An 11,242-nucleotide genomic window follows, 5' to 3' on the forward strand; every position below is an offset into this window, starting at 1 on the left:
CTTTGATATCGGGTCAAGCTCTGCAAAAAGAAAGGAGCAACAGACGAACAAAACATCGGCAACAGAAGCTAACAAGAAAGATAAGAGATAAAGATAAAGGCTCGGCATCACCTCTCGTATCCTTAATCTTTGGGATGGAGAAACGGCGCAAATCGTCGCCAAACTCGTAGTTCCCATGGACTTCGAGATAGAAGTCAGCCCACTTATCTTTGTCAGATAGGCCTTCTATCAAAGGAGTCTTCTTCGGGTGCGTCGTCAGATACCGACGGCCAGATCGACCGTGCCAAGACTCGTGTATGTGAAAAATAGGTTTGTCGGCGTGAAATCGAGGTCCTTGCTTTAGATCAAAGCAATCACCAACATGATTATTCGGTAACTGTTGATCGCGAGCTGATGAGGAGCCAGACTAAATTTCCAGAGTATCTCCCTGAGGAAGGGATGGAGGGGAAATCACAGCCCGGTCTCACAAATGGCCATCAACAGCACGGTAATGTGTTCGGGCCTGTGCTCCCTCTTGTCTTTAATTTCTGTGCTCTCAACTCGATTAAGTAGCACGTCGGCAGGAATATGGTACTTGAGGCAAAATGCCTCGTACTCCCCAGGCTCGCCACTGAAGTAGTGAGCGTACAGGCAAAGCAGACCCTTGTCGAATAGGTCGGCATCACTCGGAGCCGAAGTTGAAGCCTCGGCCCCTGAATTGAACCTTGACTCGGCTTCATGCCCCATCTGAGGTTCGGATTTAGATTACGTTTCAGGAGTGAAGATGATCTCAGGGTCAGTCACGAAGTCATCCGCAGCGTACTCATGGTCACGCTCGACATTTGAGTCATCAGAGATGGGAGAGGTGGCCGACATCCTTGTGGAAATTGGGAAAGGGTCACGGCGTCGGCCTCTATGTCTCTCTAGAAGTTCGTTGATCACCAGTCGGTCTGATTCTGTTTCCGAGTAATCAGAATCCGAAAGAAACGTTGATGACCTCGTGAGCCAGACCTAAAAGAAAGCAAGAGGGAAAAATAAGCAGCTGGAATTTGCGTCGGCAAAAAAAAAAAGAAGGGAGGAGGTTCGGATATTCTTATTGGCTCATGAGTCACTTTTTCTTCTAGGGGGTTATGGGCACACGCCCAAAAAATTTCAATTTTGCCTTTTAAAATCAGGTGCGCCCTTTTGTTGGGAAGCGCGGCAAAATGCTAACAATTTAGAGTCGCCACTCGGGTTTTGCAGTATGCACCCAAGGAACCGAACTTGAAACGTTTGCTACGTTGTTTGATTTTGAAAAGGCTTGTGGACGGGTCCGTCGTCACCTTCGATATCTGAGGTTCGGGAGCCAGGTTACGAGAGGGGAAGGGTTTTATGGCACCCCTCTCGCCCAATCCGGAGATCTGTCTCTACTCGGGCATTTTATAAAACGTTTGCATTTTTCTCTCATTAATCATTTTTAGCCAATTAGGGTAGGGGAACAGTTAATGGGAATTTTAAACTGTAACAAGTTGTAACATGTGACAAAATGATATGGATGATTTATCTAAACATAATAGATTGATAACAAGCACCTGTGAACATTTCAAACAAACTGGAGTATGCTGATTCAGAATAAACATACACAGGAGACATACCAACATCAACTGAACCAGGCCACCGCATGCTAGTACGACCTGTGCACGCCACCCCTACACTGGCGTACTTCAGTAGGCTAAAGCCCACAGTCCTTATTTGTCAACCCTCTAGCTCTGGAAAGGACCAGTGCACACCTAGGACAAACCACGCAGTTTATAAGGTAGATATTAAACAGTTACAGACAACAGCAGTGGATCGAAAGAAATAAATGGAAAGAGCACCCCATAAATAGTGTGGGAAAACAAATAGAGACTAAGGCCTAAACAGGAGGCAAGGGCCAGCCACTGGTCAGGACGTGACTGTCGTACGCCAGTATAAGGCACCGTACGCCTGTCATACCTCTTTGTTCAGTACTTGGCTTTGCCATCTCTTGGGCTCTCGAACATAACCAGAAGGGTCCCAGGGGCCTTCCAAAGCAGATATGAACATATATCGAGTACTAAAACTACACAGTTCTAAAATAAAGAAAGCTGCAAACTGATTATTATCATGCCATAAGGTGATAAAATGAAATAACACAGGAAAAATGATGATCGGTGATCCCCACGCCTGCTTTGCAATACAACCATTACTGGCGTACGACTTAGCCAACTGGCGTGCGCCACTATCATCATGCACAATCTTTGAATCTTTACCAACTTTAGGGTCAGGACTGGTATTGATTACCAGTCTTGACCCTGCTAGCCTTCCCTTAGGGGTAAGAACAGAAAGTTTTCAAAGGTGGTATACCTTCGCTTTTGAGGTTGATAGGGTGTTTTGAGCTTGAGCTTGGAGTTTGATGGATGGATGATGAATGAGAGGTGTTAGGGACTGTGGAGTGGTGTTCCCTTTGCTTACTCTTTCAATGAGATGAAAGGAAGGCAAAGAGAACAAGAGAGAGAAAAAGAACTTGGGAGCTTTGATGGTGGTTAACTCCTTGCATATAAATGCAATGGGGGTATATATAGGCCAGAGATGACTGAGTTGGGGCTGTGAACAGTTGGGGTTAAGGCTTGGTTGAGTTAGGGAGGGAGCCTCCATGCATTAAATGCATGGGACTTGCCTTGAAAGGAAATGTAGGGGAGAAGGGGACAGCTCGGCCTTTTCGTTGTACATATATAATGTTGCTCACGTACCACTGTTGGTGCATGATCATCACATATTCGTATAGATCGAGGCAGAATGGAGTAATTGCATAGCAATGGATAGATGACGGTTGAGGACAAGTTGTGGTCTAATTGGAATAATTCGAGTCGATTTTTGCTTCTAGTTTGACGTGTGAGCTATTAGGGTTATCTTTATGAAATCATGATTCCTTTGTTGTAGTATGCTCGTTCGTGGTGGAAGACCCATGTTTCTTTGTAGATCTCGTCGTATTCACTCACTCTAGGTGCATGATTCATCGTATTTTCATATAGCTTGTGTATAGATTTTCCTACTGGGCTAGTGTAGCTCACCCTATCATTTTCAGGTATGATTCAAGGATGTTGGCATGGAGTGCTTGTTGTGCATTTGTGACCAAACCTTTAAAAGGTATTCAAGAAGGATTTCATAGCACAAGATCTAAAAGAGCATTTTTAGGAAAGATATTATTTATAAATTGTAATAATATTTTCGTAGGATACTGGTATTTTGATGTCTTGGGGCCTTCGAGTTGGAAATGTAATATTTGAATTTTATTTGAGAACAGTGAATAAAAATGTCTTTTGGGGTATTATTTATATTACAGCGAGAACTTTATTTATTAAAAGTGTTTATTATTTATGTTAAAAATCGAGGGCGTGACAAGGTGCCAACCAACCTGATGCCAGGACTTGGTGAAATGTGCTCTCATCTGGTTCAAGTACATTTTCTTGTTCTTTTGATTTCGTTTTTTGTAAGTTTGCCTTTGAATTTTGATTCTTTGTTCTTAACTTGCTTTTTTTGTCAGGCTGGCAAGGTTGCGTTGAAGGCATATGATAGAGCCTCCAAAGTTTCTACCGAACGTGAACGATACAGGGCTGACCGAGATTCCTACCGAACAAAATGGAGGATCTCTGAGCAGCAGGTGAAAGATTTTGAGGCAGAGGTGCTAAAGCTGAGGCGTGAACTGGATGAAGCAAAAACTGAGGCTGAGAACGCCAAGGCTGAGGTGAAGAAAATGAAAGAAGGGGAGAATGAGAAGCTGAAGGTGGTCGATGCGAAGGGATATGAAGCTGAGATCCAACGAGCCGCGCTTGAGTATACCCAGATCGCTCATAAAATGGTAAATGACGAGCTGGAGGCGAGGCTACCTGACTTCTACAAGCTCGGATGTGCTGCTGGTGCCGCGGCGATGGCGGGGGTGATGGCAATCGAGCCGGAGTCTGGCTTCCTAAAACAACTTCCTGAGCCGACTGTCCCAGACCTCAAGCTTCCTTATACCGAAGAAGAATGCCAGCCCTTGCCACCTGAGGATGATGACGAGGAGATGATCGAGGCCGAGCGTTAGGGGTAGATTGAGGATCATGCAGCCGAAGCCCAGGGGAAGAATGTTGAAGACAGGCGAGTTCAAATCAATTGAGGTGGTATTTCAAACGCAGGCGCCGAAGCCAGGTCGATCGGCAGCCGTAGACGAAGACCTTTTTGCTTTAACCAGAACTTTTTTAAGCCTTTCTGTTTTAGGAACCTTGAACTTGATGTTGTTTTTTGGACTGGACGGCTCCTAACATCAGGAGTTTGTTGTGCCAGATGTAATAGTTGGTCTAGGATTTGAGCCGAACAATTGGCTTTTGCTTGATGTAATAGCTTGATCTTGTCTTTTATGCTATAGAAAATTTCCAATCCAATCGTGTTTCTTTGTTTGAATGGTTAAGTATTTCTTCATGCCTTAGAGATATTTTCACGATTTGGCCGAAGGTCAAGAAACCTTGGCTTGTTTCCATGTTTTGTTATTTACTCGTATCAGCCCCCACTGTGGCATGATGCTTGGCTCAAATGCCATCCTTATGCCAAAGTAAAAAGTGAAGTAAAAGAGATAAGTGGCCAAGTTGTTCAAGTCAAAATAAGAATGTAGCCAAACCAATAACAAATTCAGTGATTTGCTCATCGATGTGCATTGTGGATTAGAAATCCGAATGTGTTTGGGGTGGTTTGAAGACCGAACTTAGTGACCGAAGTCGATAGCTTTAAGAATGAATGCGAGAGACAGTGCTTCGAAAGTAGAAGGAACTTCTCATTAGGTTCAAAAGTTGTTCAAAACAAGTACAAAATTTCTTTGAAGTAAAAAACAAATAATGGCCGAGTCAAGCTCAGGCCAAGTGGTGCGTCAAAGGTATGATTTTCTGAGGTTGAGAGCATTCCAGGGATTCTCAATCTGCCTCCCATCTTTGTCTTTCAACTTGTAAGAGCCATTGCCAACTTCCTTGACCACCCTGTAAGGACCTTCTCAATTGGGCTTAAATTTTGTCTTCTGATTGGCTTGAACAACTTTTCTCCAAACTCAATTGTCTATTTTGAACTTTTTGAGCCGAACGTCGCGATCATAGCCCCGAGCTACCTCCTGCTGATAGTTAGCTAGCTTGATTTGGGCATCGTCTCGCTTTTCTTCGGCTAGGACAAGTTCGGTGGCTACAGCTTCATCATTAGTTTGAGGGTCGAAGGTCTCAAAGGGCAAAGTTGGGAACTTGGATTCAAGTGGAATTACCGCTTCCATGCCGAAGGCCATCGCGAAGGGAGTCTAGCCAGTGGAGCGTCTTGGTGTCGATCGATAAGCCCAGAGGACCCGAGGCAGCTCATCGGCCCATCTTCCTCTTTTGGAATCCAACCATCACTTAATGCTTGCACATACCATCTTGTTTGTGGCCTCGGCTTGGCCGTTTCCTTGTGGGTAGGATGGGGTAGAGTTGAAGAAACGGATACCAAACTCAGCACAGAGTCCTGTGAGCTCCTTTCCAACGAACTGGGAGCCATTGTCTGAAATGATGGCGTATGGTACGCCGAACCCCGTTACGATGTTCCTCCAAACGAATCGCCAAATGTCAGCTTCAGTAGTTGTCAAGCAAGGCTCGGCTTCTACCCACTTTGAGAAATAGTCAGTTGCAGTGATTAAGAACTTGAAACCCCCAGGGGCAGTAGGCAGTTTACCGATGATATCCAACCCCCATTGTGCGAAGGGCCAAGGACTAGTGATAGGTTTGAAGGCCTAAGCAGGCTGCTTCGGGATAGGAGAAAAGAGCTAGCAAGGCTTGCATCGTTTGACCACTTCTTCGCAATCTTTCTTCATTCCCTTCCAGAAGTAACCCTAACTTAGAGCTCATTGACAGAGGGAACGGCCACTGGAATGACAGCCGCAGCTGCCAGAATGAAGCTCGGCTAATATTGTTGGCACCTTGTTCGGATGGATTACACGTAGGTACGGCCCCGTGAAGCTTTTTCTGTAAAGTTGGCCGCCTTCAAAAATCCAGTAATAGGCTGCTTTGCTACGAATGCGGTGGGCTTCTTTCTTGTCTGAGGGTAATGTATCATTTTTGAGGAAGGCAATTATCTCGTCCGTCCAGCTAGGACCGAGAGTAATGCTAAGGACTCCTTCTGGTACCTCAAAGCTTGGCTGGGAGATTTCACCGAGGCTAATGTTTCTGTATTCAGAGGCTTTGCTTGCCGAGGCTAAGCTTGCAAGAGCGTCGGCATGAGTGTTGTTTTCTCGGTTGATCTGCTCTATATGGAATCCTTTGAACTGTTGAATTAGCTCTAGAGCCGTAGCTTGGTATTTTAGCATCCTTGGATCCCGAGCTTCATAGTCGCCAGTTACTTGGTTGACAATCAGCTGAGAATCACAAAAAATGTGTAGGTCTTCGACTTATAGACGTGCGGCGGCTCGGAGCCCGGCAAGGAGTGCTTCATACTCAGCCTCATTGTTTGTAGCTGGGAAGTTGATTGTAATAGCACTTTCATGAAGAATGCCGCAAGGCGTTACAAGGACGACTCCTGCACCGGCACTGTTGCTGTTTGACGCGCCATCAACATGAAGCTTCCATACGTCACCATTGAAGAGGTTCCAAGTCTTTTGAGCTTCTTATTGTTCTAACATTCCATATTCTGGCCGAACTAAAGCTTCTTCATCTGGGCTTCTGGGGGTTAATTTGGCAATAAAGTCAACCAATACTTGAGCTTTAATTGCTGTCCAAGGCTCGAAATGGATGTCGAAATTAGCCAACTCGACTGCCCATTGAGAGACTCGGCTGGAGAGATCTGCCTTCCGAAGGAGATTCTTTAATGGGAACTCTGTGAGGACGATAATGGGATGCTCCTGGAAGTAAGGTAGGAGTTTTCGAGCCGCTGTAACCAGTGCAAGAAGAAGCTTTTCCAGAGGAAGATATCTCGTTTGAGCAGGGAGTAGCGTTCTGCTGGTGAAGTAAATAGGTTGATCCTCAGAACCTTCACGTCAGACAAGTGCCGAACTAATAGCATGCGGGGAAATTGCCTGGTAAAGGAATAGCGTTTCGAAAGGCTTCGGCTTGACTAGGAGTGGAGCCGAGCCTAGATATGCCTTGAGTTCGGTAAGTGCTACTTCACATTCGTCGGTCCATTTGAAGCTCCGTCGGCTCTGTTTCTTCAAGGTCTGGAAGAAAACTTGGCATTTGTCTGACGAGCGATTGATGAATCTGTTGAGGGCTGCGGCTATCCCTGTCAACTTTTATATCTCCCGAGGGGTTGAAGGAGCCTTTAGCTATTGTACCACGGTTATTTGATTCGGGTCGGCCTCGATGCCTCTCTGTGTCACCAAATATCCGAGGAAGTTGCTTGAGCCGATGCAAAAAGCACACTTCTCAGCATTGAGGCGCAGTTTGAACTTTTTTAAGATTGTAAAGACTTTAGCCAGGTGGGCTAAGTGGTTCTCGACTTTGAGGCTTTTGACGACCATGTCGTCGATATAAGCCTCCATGATCTCACCAATGAGTAGGCCGAACAAGAGATAAATCATTCTTTGGAATGTTGCACCAGCGTTTTTGAGACCGAATGACATAACACGGTAACAATAAAGGCCTTTGGGTGTTATGAAAGCTGTCTTCTCCATATCATCAGGGTCCATTGCGTTTTGATGGTAACCACGATAAGCATCCATGAAGCTTAGCCGAGCATGGCCTGCCGTGGAGTCCACCAACTGATCGATCTTAGGAAGGGGAAGGCAGTCCTTCGGACAAGCGTTGTTTAATTCGTGTAATCAACACATACTCTCCATTTTCTGTTCTTTTTCTTGACCACCACTGGATTGGCGAGCCAAGTGGGGTATTGAACTTCTTGGATAGCCCCTGCTTCGAGGAGTTTATTGACCTCTTCGTTAACCTCCTTGGCATGAATGGCAGTTGATCGCCGAGGCTTCTGGATCACCGATTTTGCAGATTTGGAAACATTGAGAGAATGCTTAATGATTTTTGGGTCAATGCCTGGCATTTTGTACGGCGTCCAAGCGAAGACTTCAATGTTATCCTTCAAGAATTGAACCGTTGCCTCACGCTCGGCGTTTAGAACGGTGGAGCCGAGCATGAAATATTGTGTTCCGTCTTCATTAATTGGGACCTTCATGAGATCTTTAATTGACTTTTGTTTGGGGGAGGTCCCGACATCTTCAAGGACAGGCTTGTCAGGAACTTCGACCCAATGTACCCTTTTAGAGCTTGGTGCCTTTCCGACGACTGAAACGTAACACTGCTTCGCCTGGACTTAATCACCGTATAAGTCTTCTTGTTGTCCCGTTGCACCAATGAACCGTACCAGCTGGTGGTAGGTGGAAGTAACAGCCTTTATGGAATGGAGCCAATTTCGTCCGAGGATTGCGTTGTATTGGCTCGGCGCACCAACAACAAGGAACTCCATGTTTGTTGCAACCGAACCTGCGACCACGGGGAGAATGATTTTGCCGAGGGGCCAGACTGGGGTTCCACTGAATCCGATCAAGGGTACGTCAGTTGGAATGAGGGAAGCTTGCAGAATTTGGAGTTCATTAAAAAGGGACAAGTACATGATTTCAGCCGAGCTTCCTTGATCAACGAGGACTCTCTTGACCGAGTGGGTCAAAATCTGAACCGTGACAACAAGAGCGTCATTGTGGGGTGTCTGCACGCGCTGGAGGTCACGGTCGGTGAAGGTAATGTACCATGGACGTTCGGCTGTCCTCGGACGCTTGGAAGCGCCGTTAACAGAAAAAAATTTGGGCCATTTTTCTAGCGCTGTCAATTTTTGTCCGAAGCTGTTTTTCTACTTCCTTGGTAACTGGCCCGTGAATGACATTTATTACGCCAACGGGGCGAGGAATGGGATTTTGACCCCCAACGTTCGGCTGCCGCCTTGGTGTCTTCGTTCAGTCAATGTGGTCGTCGAGGAGTCCCTGGGCTGCCAACTTTTCCAAAAGAGCCTTGTATGGAGTGCAAGTTGTGGTGTAGTGTCCGAGCTCATTGTGATATGAACACCTCTTCCGATTGTTATCGTTGCCAGCTTCGGTATTAAGTTTTGGTGGGTTCGGCCAAACAAAGAAGGGCTCTCGCTCCAAGATGTGGAGCAGAAAATAGATTGGTTCCTTGAATACCGTTGTCTTGGCCACGTAGTCGTGAGCTTTGGGAGCCTTTTTGTTGGCCACTTTGACTGTATTGATCGGCTTCTTCGGCTGAGCTGTGACCACAGGCTTGGGAGCTGCAATTTGGGGGGTTGAGACATGAAGACTTTGTGACACGGCAGAAGTTTGTCCCCCTTGGAGTTCTCGCTCGGCGAGGAACTCTTCGTAAGAACAAAATTGTTCTACCATTTTCATCAGTTCGTTCATTCCATGAGGTGCCCGAATCGCCAATTCGTCCAGAATCTTGCTCCCTGTTTCTAAACCATTCTTGAAGTTTCTTGCTGCCTAGTATTGATCAATGCTTGGTATCTCATTGAACAATTGCCAATAACGCTCGGCGTACTTCCGAAGTGTCTCACCGGGCCTCTTTTTCATCTGTGCCAGGGCGTCCTCTTCCTTTGCCTGTTTGGTACTGGTGATCAACCGATAGTTAAAGCCTCTTTCAAGCTCTTTGAAACTATGGATCGATCCTGCTTCCAGCTGGTTGAACCAGAGCAGGTTGAGGCGGCCAAGACTTGACTGAAAAGCCTTACACATTATGGCATCATCATCAGTTATGCAAGAAATGGTACTGCGGTAACTTATGAGGTGAGTGTAGGCCTCGGTTGTGCTAGGATCAAATTTCTGAAACTTCGGGAGGTGTAGCCCGGGCTTCGGCAAAGTGGCTTGAATTTTGGCCGAGAATGGTGACTCAGTCAATTTTCTCAACTAATATTCGTGGGTTGGCCTGGGAGGGCATCCATCTCGCTCATTCCGAAACCTTTTTGAGGCTCGGTACTCCTTCCCTTTGCCTACCATCTCCTTTTGCCGACGGTGATGTGCCCTTTCTTTCTTCTCTAAGGGAGCTTTGTGGCGCTCTTCCTCAGGCAGATTTTTCGTATGATACACCCTGCGGCGGCTCGGCTCATCCTCACGCTGAACCACCACACTGACGCTTCTTTTGTGGGGTAATTTTCAAGGGTTCCTTGAATCTACCGTACGCCCAGCATTGGCATTCTCGTGAGGGATGTTATCATGCTCAGTTGGATAACCTTCGGGATCTTTGCCGTTCCTTCTAGACGTTCGGCTTTTATGTCATCCCGACTCGTAGGGAACGATGGCTTGGTCAATTTCTCGAAACTCTACCGTGTCGTAACTTTGGGAGCGCTGCAAATACTCGTCCCCTGCTAACGAGCTTGAGTACACTATGTGAGGGCTTCCTTCCAGTCTTTGCCCTCCGCCTTCCTGTCCCGCACCACTGTCGAGACGCTGATGAACCGGGGAACATTGCTACCTAAAGCGAGCGCTATCCCCGTCTCGGTTATCAACCAGTGGTGGGTCCAGACGATCGTGGACTGAGACTCGGTGTGGCCCTCCTCCCTTGAGCTGGGAGGGGTGGTGGTGGTGGTAAATTCACTTGCCAGCGCCGCCCCTGAGAGCCAGAGTGGGAGGCCGTCGGGCGTTCGTTGGCCTTGATTCTTGCAATCTCCATTTTAAGGATGGTGACGTCAGTGTTGGTTTGCTCTTGCTGCTGTTCCAACATTTGGACGTATGCTAGAGCATCTTCACTCAAACCAACCGAACCCTGGATGGAGGTGCTCACTCCTGGTGGAGTAAATCCAGGGGGATGGGATGGGGAAGCGGCGTTGATACCAGTTTCAGAAGTGATATGCAAGGAGAAGTTGAGAGGTTGAAAAAGAGGTGGAGGATGAGGAGGTGCTCCGCCCCATTTTCAGTAAGGGGAAGTGGTGGAGATGCGGTAGAAAGAAATCAGAAAGAGGAAGGAGAGGAAGGGAACGGAGGAGCTGCCATGGATCTGAGAAAAAGTTTCACGTCGGGTTCACCAAATTGTGGGAGCTCCGATTAAGATGGTTCGTTCCCTTGGATCAAGAGTTTGGGACTTGCTCTTGGCCTTCTCCACGCCCTGCAAAACGAAGCACGACTAAAGACCACACCGGAGGTTCTTCGGAATGGCCCTCTGGTGCAAGAATCAGTTCACTTGCAGAGAGTAATGAAGAACCAAGACCTAGGGTTTTAGAGTTGGATTGTCTGTACCTCTTTTGGGTGGGCATATCGGGATATTTATAGGGAACCCCTAAC

This window comes from Rhododendron vialii, chromosome 9a (assembly GCF_030253575.1).
Source record: "Rhododendron vialii isolate Sample 1 chromosome 9a, ASM3025357v1".
NCBI lineage: Eukaryota > Viridiplantae > Streptophyta > Magnoliopsida > Ericales > Ericaceae > Rhododendron > Rhododendron vialii.